We start from the raw sequence: 14177 nt of genomic DNA, 5'->3' as shown, positions 1-14177 counted from the left end.
TCGGGGTTAATTATAATCAAAATACTGATGTCTTGAAACAAATAATTCCATCCTGACTCCTATTCCATGTCTAGTAGTAGGAATTGAGTGGGGCCACCCACTCTACGATTTCACCAACATCAACTTACATATAACGTTCATATACCGCTCGAACGTAGGGAGACCTGTCAGGGATCATGATGTCAAGTATCATTACTGGCTATCGAAACACACCCACTACAAGTGCTAGACACTGTGGTATGAATCATCTACAATAATAATTATATCAAACAAAACGGAACACCCTGAGAAGAAACACGAGATACTCTATCACACTAGTGATATCTTCTTATGAATACAGCTTAACACATGTTAACTAAAAAGATTCGGTTGTCACCATTCAGTTTCGATTAGTATAGTCCTCATCTTCCCGATTTAACGACTACAAAAGGACCCTTTCACCTACCCCCCCCCCTCGAATATCGAAACCTTCGTCTCTCATAAACATCCAGCACGGACCTCCGGGTCATCTCTCGCTGTGAAACTCCAAAACACGCACCAGAGGAGTGTTATACTTCCCGAAACCTTATCACATGTATTTACAGGAGACCTTTGGGAATGTCACTCATGTAGCAGCCTAGGTTCAAGCACATAAGCTTGGGACAGATACGGTTAGTCTACCACTAATACGTGTATACGCGAGGATAATGTATAATTAAGATTCTACGGACATTGGATGTGTGCTTCCACCCTATTTCCTGTTCCATGTCTGGTTGTGGATTTGGGGCAGAGTCACCCATCCAACTGTCTTGCCAATCTTAAGCACATACGACCTATATGCGCAAGTTAATGATAGATGGACCAGGTACGAGTCCTGCCATGAGCTTTGGGCCAAGGTTGCCCAGGAGGGCGAGTGAATGTCCTACCATCCGAAAAGGTCTAGTCGTGAAAACCAAACCCACATGCTTCCTACCGAGATACAAGAGCTGTCAGGTCAAACCTGTCGAACTACTCAACAATGAAATTGAAGAACCAAGCTTCTCACCTTGGAGAGCTCCGGTCTTATTCTTCAAATAGAAAGACAAATTGCTCGTGGGTCCATCGATCTCAGAGGCCCCGACAATATCTCCAGTAAAAACCTTTACTATCTGCCTCACATAGACGAATAGGCCGACTAACCGCAAGGAACGAGGTACCCTTCAGGAATTGGACCTGAGATCTGAATATCACCAGTCGCGAGTATTGGAGAAGGATGTCTAAGGACAATCCTCCAAATTCGATGCGGACGCTGCAAGTTCGTAGTGATACCCCTCGGATAGGACCAACCCACTCGCAGTCTTCATGCACTTAATGAATAGAGTACGCCATTCTTACTGGGATCAGTTCGTCATTATCCTTGAAAATGACTTGCTTATCTACCCTAATAGTAAGAAGAAAACAAAAAAGAGCAGCTACAACAAACCGTGGAAACAATACGATCAGAGAAACCTTACCTGAAGTTCTCTAGATACGAGTTTTGGAATTAAAGAGTCAAATTCCTAAGACACACTATTATTGATGTGGAAATTCTTGAGGACCCTTTCAATTAATCAAAACCATTGAGAAATTGTCAGCACCAAAGGCGTCGACGGGAACACGCCGAAATTCTGGGTCTCGTTGACCTACCATCTTAGTTCCTTTAAAACTTCTCGCAAATTACGAAACCCCCTTACGACTTTGACCCTGAAGGGAGCAACCCTTGACTGGGAAGAGAAGCAAGAGGGAGAAACCTTTAGAACTCCAGAGTCAGAGACCAAATTCCTCTGGAAGCCTCACTCTGGGAAGGCTTAGTACGCTTCGGAAAGCATGGAAAGCTAAAACCCCAGATAATTATGCCCTTCGAGATTCTTGTCATAATCAGCCATGTAACTCGCAACTTCAATCTACCCCCGCGAGCTTGGTAAAGTACATTCTACCCGCCACGTCTCGAATTTGCAGAAGTATCTATCCGACGAGACTCTTGTAATCCCCCTCGACAAGATCGATTTCCACAAGAGCCTCACCTTCATGGAAGAACCGTAGTGACCATGGACCGAGAGGTCAAGCGGACGAAGCAACGCCGCTTCCCATTAGTGAAAGTTCGCTGGAATACTAACCAAGGACCTGGAGTCACTTGGGAGCACGAGAATCAGTCGATTAGGAGGTATCCCCACTTCTTGGCTCGATTATTCATGCCTACTCCTTGCCTAAATTCAAATTTCGGGACGAAATTCCCTCTAACGGGGGGATGATGTGACAACCGTCAATTTCCGGTCAAGTCAAAGTTAACTAAAGTCAACAAGTCAAACAGGTCGACTCAGTTAGCCCGTGGGTTCTAGGGTTTACGTTAGGTAATTACTTCACAACTCGCTATTCTAATGAGATATCATAAATCGAAAAGTACATGCATCTAGATCTCCTTAACCTAAAACTGTGGTAAGTGACGATCCAAACCGATAAAACAATGTTGCATACTCATCGGGAGTGTGTAAGATCCTTAAACAAGGCTTAACGGGGTTTACGGACCTCGCATTGCGAAGCCGGACACTCAAAAATGCCACACATGAAACCTCTCTCAATCGTTTTCACTCTATCTCTCTTTATCGAGAATCTCTCCGAAATCTCTCTCCATATGTGAAATCTCTCCCAAATCTCTCTGTGTATGAGAAATCTCTCCAAGAATGTGGAATCTCTCCCAAATCTCTCTCCATATGTGAAATCTCTCCCAAATCTCTCTTTGTATGAGAAATCTCTCCAAGAATGTGGAATCTCTCCCAAATCTCTCTCCATATGTGAAATCTCTCCTAAATCTCTCTTTGTATGAGAAATCTCTCCAAGAATGTGGAATCTCTCCTAAATCTCTCTCCATATGTGAAATCTCTCCTAAATCTCTCTTTGTATGAGAAATCTCTCCAAGATTGTAAAATCTCTCCCAAAACTTCTCTTGAAATTTTTATAAGCAATTGGGGCATCCCGATACTTGGTTTGATGAGAAATCACTCAAATGAGGGAAACACCAAGGAAAATAACTCTTAGGACCGAAGCCTCTCTTTGATGGTCAAGTCCTCTTGGATCCGAGGCCCCTTTGAGCAACCGGAGTCTTCTTGAGGATCCGCGGTCACCTAGCCAGCAGCCGCAGCCAGCCAGCCGCAGCCAAGGAGACCGCAGCCGTCCAGCCGCAGCGAGCCTCGCCTCGCCTCCTGACCGCATCAAGACTTCGGACCGCAGCCCTTTTCCTTCATATCCGCCTCCGCGACCAAGACCACCCTTCGGATGTGGACTGCTGATGACCGAGTCTTAGCGCCTCCGGTCCTGAACTTTGGATTTCTTCGTTTTTCACCCGGTTTTCGATCATTTCTCCGTTTTAAGTCCGCTTTTAATCATTTTAACGTGGGATTTTCTTCAGAAATCATATTTTAAAATATAAGACCCTAAATATTCATAATTTGGGCATATTTTTATGGGAATATTTATATATGAATAAAATCTTTTAAGAGAGATCTTGAGGTGGAGTGTGAATCTTGCCATAATATTTTGCACAAACCACCACCCCATGCCCATTCCTTTGACCAATCCTTGTACTCCTCTCTACTCCTAGTCACCTCAAGGCCTTACCCCACTCATTCTCCCAGCAAACTCACGTCCAAAAAGAGCTGGAGAACCCTCTTTCACTCTTCACTTCACACATTTTCCTCATTTTCACCAAGAAGATCAAACACCTTTTCTCTCCAAATTCCTCCCACAAATTCGAGATTCCCAAGGCATTTTCTAGCTTTTCTCCTTCATTTTGGTAAGTTCATCATTCTCTATGATTATTACACTTCCCTTTGCCTCAAATCATTGATTCCTTACACAAACATCATCACATTCTTGTTAGATCTTCAAATCTTCAAGTGATTCTTCAAGTGTTCTTGAGTTGAACACTTCTCTTCTTCAACACTCATCTACTGAACCCACTCAAGGTGAGTTCATACCCCTATAATTTCATGTTTTCTCAAGTTTTTAAGGGGGGAATACAAGTTAAAACACCAAGAACATAACTAAACTTTTCTAACAGCTTTCATTAGAAAAGTTGGACTCCATTCACGGATTGTTTTGGGCAACTCAAACATTTTTGTTTTCAAACCTGTTTTTGGTGTAAGTAGTTCCAGTTCTTAGCTTTTAAAATGACTACTTTCACATCTCCATACGATTGTTCTATAATTTATGGTGATTTTTACAAAACTGCCTATCATTTCAAACACCAATCCGGACCAGTCTGTGATTATGGACTTTTTCACCCAAGTTGGAGGTCATTAAAAATCATGATAAAAATTATGAGTAAACTAGACACATTTTCGGAACTGTCAGAATTTACGGATTTAGTTTTCGACTTCGTATGATTCTTTTATGACTTTTCTAAAACAGTGTAGAAAGGTTAAAAATTAGTTAACAGCTTATAACTTTCATAACACTTTGTATTATGCTGAGCAAAGTGTATAACAATAAGTTCTAAATATTGAATGTGTTTCCTTGTTAGTTATCATCATAAACTGAAACTTAGTCATTCATGATAAGATTATTCATTCATTTGAACATGTATACTAAGCTATAATAAGCATAGTTAATGGATTCATAGCATTAATGCATTTTCATGAAAGAGTTCTTATACATTACAAACGTTTTAGATAAACTATAATAGGTATAGTTTATTTATAATTTACTTTTCAAAACTAGTTATCAAAGGTTTTCAGTTTAGTTCACGTAAATCTGTTAATGAATAAATTTGTGAGTCACTCTCTTCGGGTTACTTCTATAGTAACCAATTCAAAAAGTCCTGTAAATTGTAACTAGAGTCTCTTGTAGGGAGAACGTGATAGTTGTGTATAGATCTATATTGGGTTTGACAAACCCACACCTGAGCTGCTTGCAACAGCTAGACCGGCAAGTCTGTGGTGACAAATGTCATTTAACGGCGACGCCTGAAGAACGTCGCATTACGAGGCCGTCTAAGTCAAGTATGGTTATGATAGCTCACATGTGGTATTAACAAATCATAAGATTTACGGGTTCTAATTTTAAATTAGCGAGTTATGTCAATTTAGCTCACTGAAATTACTTTAAGTATGGAAAAATACTTGTACGGCTTCATATCAAAAAGGGTTTTATGTCGATTTAAAATCACTTTTATATCAATAAATACAAATATTGTTGTATATTTTCAGTCTTGTGATATGGGCTTATTTAGTCATAGAAATCATTCATTATCTTATTAATTATTGTTGATTTTATATCATTTTATGGACAAAAGGTACTTAATTAGCTTAATATTTCAATTTCAGCAATAAAAGACATGCTCTGGTGAAAAAGGAAGAGGATTGAGTGATTGGAAGCTTGGAGATTGAAGACTGAAGAAAGAACGATGTTGCTGGACAGCTTGACCCTCGTCAGTGTTTTGGCCATATCTCATGAACCGTAACTGCGATTGATGAGATTCAAAATGTTATGAAAACTAGACACAATTTCAGATGACTTTTGTCTTTTGAGAAAATGTTGATCCCGGAAAAACTCGACGAGTTGGGCCTAAACTCGACGAGTTTTGTCAGAATGTTCCAGATTCGAAGATGCCTTGCCGTACACGCTGTATATGCGGATTATCGAAAAAACTCGACGAGTTATTCTTAAAAACTCGTCGAGTTGACGCTGTTTTCAGAATTTATATATAGAAACTCTTCTCATTCGAACCCTAACTTTTGCTGGAGGCTAGCTGCGACTTTTGAAGACCAGAAGGGTTCTTGGAGCTGCTATTTTCGAGATTGCAACCTAAGAAACAATTTAGAAGAGAATCAAAGGAAAATAATCATTCTTCTTTTCTTAATCTTTGTTTTGAACCATGTTTGAATCATTAGATTTTGATTTTAGATTATTACTTGCTGTAGATATGAGCTAAAAGCTTTTTACTTATGTTTGGATGAGATAATCTTATGAACATGGTTTGATTGAGTGGTTGGATTAATATTAATTTGGTTATTCATCTTGTTAAGCTTGTTAAAGATCCTCATGTATTGATGATAAATGTTTTCTGTTATTAAGTAAGTTATTGAGTTGCATGAACATCTTCTTTATTACTTGATTCATATAGTTTTGTGAATACAAGATTGTATGCCTAGGAATAGTGAACATGAAACTAAGGTTAACTAGAAAATATATAAATCAGTGTGTGAGCACGTGTGATGAACAACCACATATGAGTTGATTGAATTGAACAAATTTGATTAGCTATTATTACAAGTCTTACTTGATATGAACTGAACACTAGGAAACTGGTTAGTTTAATCAACTGGCCACTGTTTGAATTAACTTGTCTACTAAAGGATTGGTAATAGTGAACATGAACCCAATCACATTAGGAATCGGTAACCATTGACATATTGATCCATTTCACTTGCCACAAAATCAACCATAAGAATAAGTGAATCGAATCTGAACAGAAGTCTCTTTTATCATTGAATCTAGTTGTCTTTTCTTGTTCTTCTTAGTTGTTAATTCTCTTTGTTTAAGTATTAATTGATTGTTTAAGTTTCTAGTCTTGCAAAACTAGAGAAACCCCCTACTTTTATTAATTGTTTTAATTAGATAATATTAGCATTTATTTTAATTGTTTACCGTTCCCTGTGTTCGATACCCTACTTAGCTGAACTAAACTGCTAATCGATAGGTACACTACGTTTCGTGTGTTTGTCTTTGTGTTTAAGTTAGTAGGATTAAAACTAGTTTGTTTCACACACATCATCTTGGTATTTAAGACTACACACCATTCATTACGGGAGTTTTCTCAAATCAGAAAGGGTTTTACGCCAATTTGAAACCACTTTTATATCTTTAAGTATGGCAAATACTTGTTCATTTTCGGTCCTGGTATTTAGGACCACATAACTTTTATAAGGAAAATATTGGATTTTCTTGGTAACATACATATCTTTACAAAGATCGATTTTCAAACTCTTACTATCAAAAGCTTATGAACTCACCAACCTTTGTGTTGACACTTTTTCAAAACTACTTGTATTCTTAGGAATTTAGTGAAACAGGAAATCAACAGCGTTTTGAGGATGGGACGATAAATCGTCAAATAGTTCATTTTGTCATCATAATGTAACTGATTTGAAATATGTAAACATATACATTGGTGTAACTTTTTCAATTATATTTATGATGGTTGTATTTACTTTGAGCACTATTATACACGTTGTTGTGATACTATACATGAAGTCCTCCACCCCCGGATGTTTCCGTCATCCTTGGTTTGGGGGTGTGACAGATTGGTATCAGAGCATTGTTTATAGTGAACTAAGTATATCGAACCACATAAGATATACAAATTATAAATGCATTGGGACTAAAGTCTCTGATTTAAAATTTTCAAAACAATTATACTTTTAGAAATAAATAATTTCCTATTAAAAGTATACATGCATGCATACATACTAAGGTCGGCATCATTCTAGAACAAAACAAAAGTAATGATTGTTGGATATCACAGGTAAGCTCGGGGATGTATGATCAGTCTTGGGAGTGGCATAGCCTGATCAACTATGTTGGTCCGAGGAGTGATTAGCACATGCCTAAGAATGGTTGTGATATGGCAACAAGTCTAAAAACTTACCAACACTACCACAATGAGAATATTAGAACCAAACATAAAATTGAAAATACTATAGGAGTATTTTGTAATATCATAACTTATATGAAAACTAAATAGATCCTTAATAATAGGTCTATAGTCCCTAAGTGGATACTCTAAGGTTATATATAACTTAGAAATCATAGACTTAGAATTTGTGGTCATTGCCTTACTTCCTTTTCCTTGTTTGGATGTGGACCTAGGGTAGGATCACTTATTCGAAGGTCTATCATAACTTGTTATATGTAATTAGTATGCACTATGTCATTATAGAAGTAACTAATAAGGATCACCCCTATAAGTAATTAATTATAGAGTTAGACGCCTAGTAATTATCTCTTCCACTCCTATTCTCGCACGTACAACATAGCAAGATCCTACTTACCGGACGACCCCTACTTTCCCAATCCGAACCCAAGAAATGGTGAATGATTATGAGCAGAATCAGAAGCGGAACCGGAGGTAATCAATCCTCCATGCATAGCAAGGGTTTCCGCAAACCGTTTCGACTACATCGAACCTGTGCCCCGTTGGGCAATCGTGATTGAGGGTTGAATGTCTACACCAATGACAACAACCACCATGTGGAGACCAATGAGGGTGCTATGACCTCAACCACGGGGGACCGACTGACAGAGCCCTCCCGACGAAGACCCGGCAGATCGCGAACATCGGGGATTAAAACAGGAAGACTACAACCCGAGTTCAGAAACTGCACGTTACTACAGACCCTACCGTCTCACGTACCCGAGACTCAGAATTAGACTACTATTCCTGAGACCAACTCTCTTTTTAGGACCTTATCGCCGCTCGTGAAGAGGAAAGAGAGTAATAGGGTAGACACACGACATTCAAAGAGAGGATGATTGCAGCCAAGCGTCGATTGGCAAAGCTACAAGATGCATTGACCTTGCCTCAGGCATCATAAGGGATGGATCGTCGTGAGTGAGTTCATACCGCTCGCAAGACCTTGAAAAATAGGTTCATGAGTATGCATTGGTGCTACTCTATTCTAGGCGTAAGCACGACACTGTGATTTAAGCGGTCATACTAAACGAGAGATCTAATTGCTATCAAAACTTTTCCATGCACGGATGTGAGGTAAACCTACATCTAGGTCAAAAATTTTCGCCGAAACCATAATTACTAGAGTCATATTTACAAGATGGGCTTAGGACATACCTAACAGACTTGAAGGTCTATTTAGCCTTAATTATATAACTAAGCATACATCAATTGGTCTTAATAAGGACCTAGCTTGGGTCAAGTTACAAGGTTTCACTTGGATACTTAACTACTAAAAATTCATGGGTTTACCATATAAAGACTCTCGTTATGAACTGTTTTCAGAACACCCTTAACAACCGAAATACGTTATAAATTGAACTAAGATCGATAAACTTAGTTAGAAAACTCGCAACGTATAGCCATTCTAAAGACTCATTACCGTCTCTCCATTTAACCCTTATGATTGAGGGGATGCCTTCTTCGTAGACCTATAAGGTGCGATCTTCCCAGCACTAATACACCGGATCCCATCAAAACTCCTCAGCTAAGTGTGTTTGGACAAACATGATCCTAAGATGAGTAAAGCTTAACGCCCGTATGAAACCTACTTCTAACCACTTCCATAACTCCATCTCAGGAACGTTAGCGGAAACACTAGGAATAATACAGTAATGTGCAAAAATTTATATGCGTAAATATAAATCGTAAGGATGCACTTAAGATAATCATTTCCACTAACGAAGTCGTTTTTCATCGTGAAACACAGCTATGCCTTCACCAAGAGGCAACCAACCAACTAGCAAGGCGCCAACTCTGCAGATAGACCCTGCTACTTTTCAGGCTGCAGTCACGGCAGCCGTGACAACCGTCATGGCGCAATTCAATGCTAACAACGCCAGCAGAAATGGAAGCGGTACTGACAATATAGATTGTGGTAACAATCAGGAACACCAACGGGTGTCTGCCAACGAAAATACCTCAGGCCACAAACCTACGAACAAGAAGCGAAAGTTCTGGGATGAAAAGAAGTGTAACCTACCTCAAAAAACTCGCTGGAAGAAAGCAATTCGTAGCTGCACCTGCCATTACAGCAGAAGTCACGACGAACGTCGCGATACTAGCCACGGGTTCTGCCACCCAAACGCCGGCCAGACCATATAAGGGATCACTCCCAAAGTGTAACCAATGTAGCTTCCATCACAATGGGGCTTGCCGGGAGATGCACTGCAAAAACTGAAACAGGAAAGGGCATACCGTCCGTTTCTATAGGGCCCCGACTCAGTACATCGCTTCAACCCCCAATACCAAAGTAATTCCAGTGTGCTTCCTATGTGGCGAAACAGGACACTTCAAGAGAAACTGTCCAACTGAGAGGAATGACGGGGGAGCCGGAGGAGTGTGACAAACGAACCAGCAAAGGTAACAAGGAACCATATTAGGACTTTTGTAATGTTTCCAACGACAAAAATGTTTAAGTACCATATGTTTGTAATGAATTTGGTATGTTTGCTAAAGTCACCGTCTTTCTAAAAGTAGTTAAAATACTCGCTCGTTCAAATCAAACCAAAGACATTCATATATGACCTTAGGATCATTACCTGTAAGATGTGACGACTTTGTAGATACATCGGGGTTAATTATAATCAAAATACTGATGTCTTGAAACAAATAATTCCATCCTGACTCCTATTCCATGTCTAGTAGTAGGAATTGAGTGGGGCCACCCACTCTACGATTTCACCAACATCAACTTACATATAACGTTCATATACCGCTCGAACGTAGGGAGACCTGTCAGGGATCATGATGTCAAGTATCATTACTGGCTATCGAAACACACCCACTACAAGTGCTAGACACTGTGGTATGAATCATCTACAATAATAATTATATCAAACAAAACGGAACACCCTGAGAAGAAACACGAGATACTCTATCACACTAGTGATATCTTCTTATGAATACAGCTTAACACATGTTAACTAAAAAGATTCGGTTGTCACCATTCAGTTTCGATTAGTATAGTCCTCATCTTCCCGATTTAACGACTACAAAAGGACCCTTTCACCTACCCCCCCCCCCCTCGAATATCGAAACCTTCGTCTCTCATAAACATCCAGCACGGACCTCCGGGTCATCTCTCGCTGTGAAACTCCAAAACACGCACCAGAGGAGTGTTATACTTCCCGAAACCTTATCACAAGTATTTACAGGAGACCTTTGGGAATGTCACTCATGTAGCAGCCTAGGTTCAAGCACATAAGCTTGGGACAGATACGGTTAGTCTACCACTAATACGTGTATACGCGAGGATAATGTATAATTAAGATTCTACGGACATTAGATGTGTGCTTCCACCCTATTTCCTGTTCCATGTCTGGTTGTGGATTTGGGGCAGAGTCACCCATCCAACTGTCTTGCCAATCTTAAGCACATACGACCTATATGCGCAAGTTAATGATAGATGGACCAGGTACGAGTCCTGCCATGAGCTTTGGGCCAAGGTTGCCCAGGAGGGCGAGTGAATGTCCTACCATCCGAAAAGGTCTAGTCGTGAAAACCAAACCCACATGCTTCCTACCGAGATACAAGAGCTGTCAGGTCAAACCTGTCGAACTACTCAACAATGAAATTGAAGAACCAAGCTTCTCACCTTGGAGAGCTCCGGTCTTATTCTTCAAATAGAAAGACAAATTGCTCGTGGGTCCATCGATCTCAGAGGCCCCGACAATATCTCCAGTAAAAACCTTTACTATCTGCCTCACATAGACGAATAGGCCGACTAACCGCAAGGAACGAGGTACCCTTCAGGAATTGGACCTGAGATCTGAATATCACCAGTCGCGAGTATTGGAGAAGGATGTCTAAGGACAATCCTCCAAATTCGATGCGGACGCTGCAAGTTCGTAGTGATACCCCTCGGATAGGACCAACCCACTCGCAGTCTTCATGCACTTAATGAATAGAGTACGCCATTCTTACTGGGATCAGTTCGTCATTATCCTTGAAAATGACTTGCTTATCTACCCTAATAGTAAGAAGAAAACAAAAAATAGCAGCTACAACAAACCGTGGAAACAATACGATCAGAGAAACCTTACCTGAAGTTCTCTAGATACGAGTTTTGGAATTAAAGAGTCAAATTCCTAAGACACACTATTATTGATGTGGAAATTCTTGAGGACCCTTTCAATTAATCAAAACCATTGAGAAATTGTCAGCACCAAAGGCGTCGACGGGAACACGCCGAAATTCTGGGTCTCGTTGACCTACCATCTTAGTTCCTTTAAAACTTCTCGCAAATTACGAAACCCCCTTACGACTTTGACCCTGAAGGGAGCAACCCTTGACTGGGAAGAGAAGCAAGAGGGAGAAACCTTTAGAACTCCAGAGTCAGAGACCAAATTCCTCTGGAAGCCTCACTCTGGGAAGGCTTAGTACGCTTCGGAAAGCATGGAAAGCTAAAACCCCAGATAATTATGCCCTTCGAGATTCTTGTCATAATCAGCCATGTAACTCGCAACTTCAATCTACCCCCGCGAGCTTGGTAAAGTACATTCTACCCGCCACGTCTCGAATTTGCAGAAGTATCTATCCGACGAGACTCTTGTAATCCCCCTCGACAAGATCGATTTCCACAAGAGCCTCACCTTCATGGAAGAACCGTAGTGACCATGGACCGAGAGGTCAAGCGGACGAAGCAACGCCGCTTCCCATTAGTGAAAGTTCGCTGGAATACTAACCAAGGACCTGGAGTCACTTGGGAGCACGAGAATCAGTCGATTAGGAGGTATCCCCACTTCTTGGCTCGATTATTCATGCCTACTCCTTGCCTAAATTCAAATTTCGGGACGAAATTCCCTCTAACGGGGGGATGATGTGACAACCGTCAATTTCCGGTCAAGTCAAAGTTAACTAAAGTCAACAAGTCAAACAGGTCGACTCAGTTAGCCCGTGGGTTCTAGGGTTTACGTTAGGTAATTACTTCACAACTCGCTATTCTAATGAGATATCATAAATCGAAAAGTACATGCATCTAGATCTCCTTAACCTAAAACTGTGGTAAGTGACGATCCAAACCGATAAAACAATGTTGCATACTCATCGGGAGTGTGTAAGATCCTTAAACAAGGCTTAACGGGGTTTACGGACCTCGCATTGCGAAGCCGGACACTCAAAAATGCCACACATGAAACCTCTCTCAATCGTTTTCACTCTATCTCTCTTTATCGAGAATCTCTCCGAAATCTCTCTCCATATGTGAAATCTCTCCCAAATCTCTCTGTGTATGAGAAATCTCTCCAAGAATGTGGAATCTCTCCCAAATCTCTCTCCATATGTGAAATCTCTCCCAAATCTCTCTTTGTATGAGAAATCTCTCCAAGAATGTGGAATCTCTCCCAAATCTCTCTCCATATGTGAAATCTCTCCTAAATCTCTCTTTGTATGAGAAATCTCTCCAAGAATGTGGAATCTCTCCTAAATCTCTCTCCATATGTGAAATCTCTCCTAAATCTCTCTTTGTATGAGAAATCTCTCCAAGATTGTAAAATCTCTCCCAAAACTTCTCTTGAAATTTTTATAAGCAATTGGGGCATCCCGATACTTGGTTTGATGAGAAATCACTCAAATGAGGGAAACACCAAGGAAAATAACTCTTAGGACCGAAGCCTCTCTTTGATGGTCAAGTCCTCTTGGATCCGAGGCCCCTTTGAGCAACCGGAGTCTTCTTGAGGATCCGCGGTCACCTAGCCAGCAGCCGCAGCCAGCCAGCCGCAGCCAAGGAGACCGCAGCCGTCCAGCCGCAGCGAGCCTCGCCTCGCCTCCTGACCGCATCAAGACTTCGGACCGCAGCCCTTTTCCTTCATATCCGCCTCCGCGACCAAGACCACCCTTCGGATGTGGACTGCTGATGACCGAGTCTTAGCGCCTCCGGTCCTGAACTTTGGATTTCTTCGTTTTTCACCCGGTTTTCGATCATTTCTCCGTTTTAAGTCCGCTTTTAATCATTTTAACGTGGGATTTTCTTCAGAAATCATATTTTAAAATATAAGACCCTAAATATTCATAATTTGGGCATATTTTTATGGGAATATTTATATATGAATAAAATCTTTTAAGAGAGATCTTGAGGTGGAGTGTGAATCTTGCCATAATATTTTGCACAAACCACCACCCCATGCCCATTCCTTTGACCAATCCTTGTACTCCTCTCTACTCCTAGTCACCTCAAGGCCTTACCCCACTCATTCTCCCAGCAAACTCACGTCCAAAAAGAGCTGGAGAACCCTCTTTCACTCTTCACTTCACACATTTTCCTCATTTTCACCAAGAAGATCAAACACCTTTTCTCTCCAACTTCCTCCCACAAATTCGAGATTCCCAAGGCATTTTCCAGCTTTTCTCCTTCATTTTGGTAAGTTCATCATTCTCTATGATTATTACACTTCCCTTTGCCTCAAATCATTGATTCCTTACACAAACATCATCACATTCTTGTTAGATCTTC

Source organism: Lactuca serriola, chromosome 7 (assembly GCF_051521515.1).
Source record: "Lactuca serriola cultivar US96UC23 chromosome 7, Lser_US96UC23_V15, whole genome shotgun sequence".
Lineage (NCBI taxonomy): Eukaryota > Viridiplantae > Streptophyta > Magnoliopsida > Asterales > Asteraceae > Lactuca > Lactuca serriola.
This window is presented reverse-complemented; position numbering follows the sequence as displayed.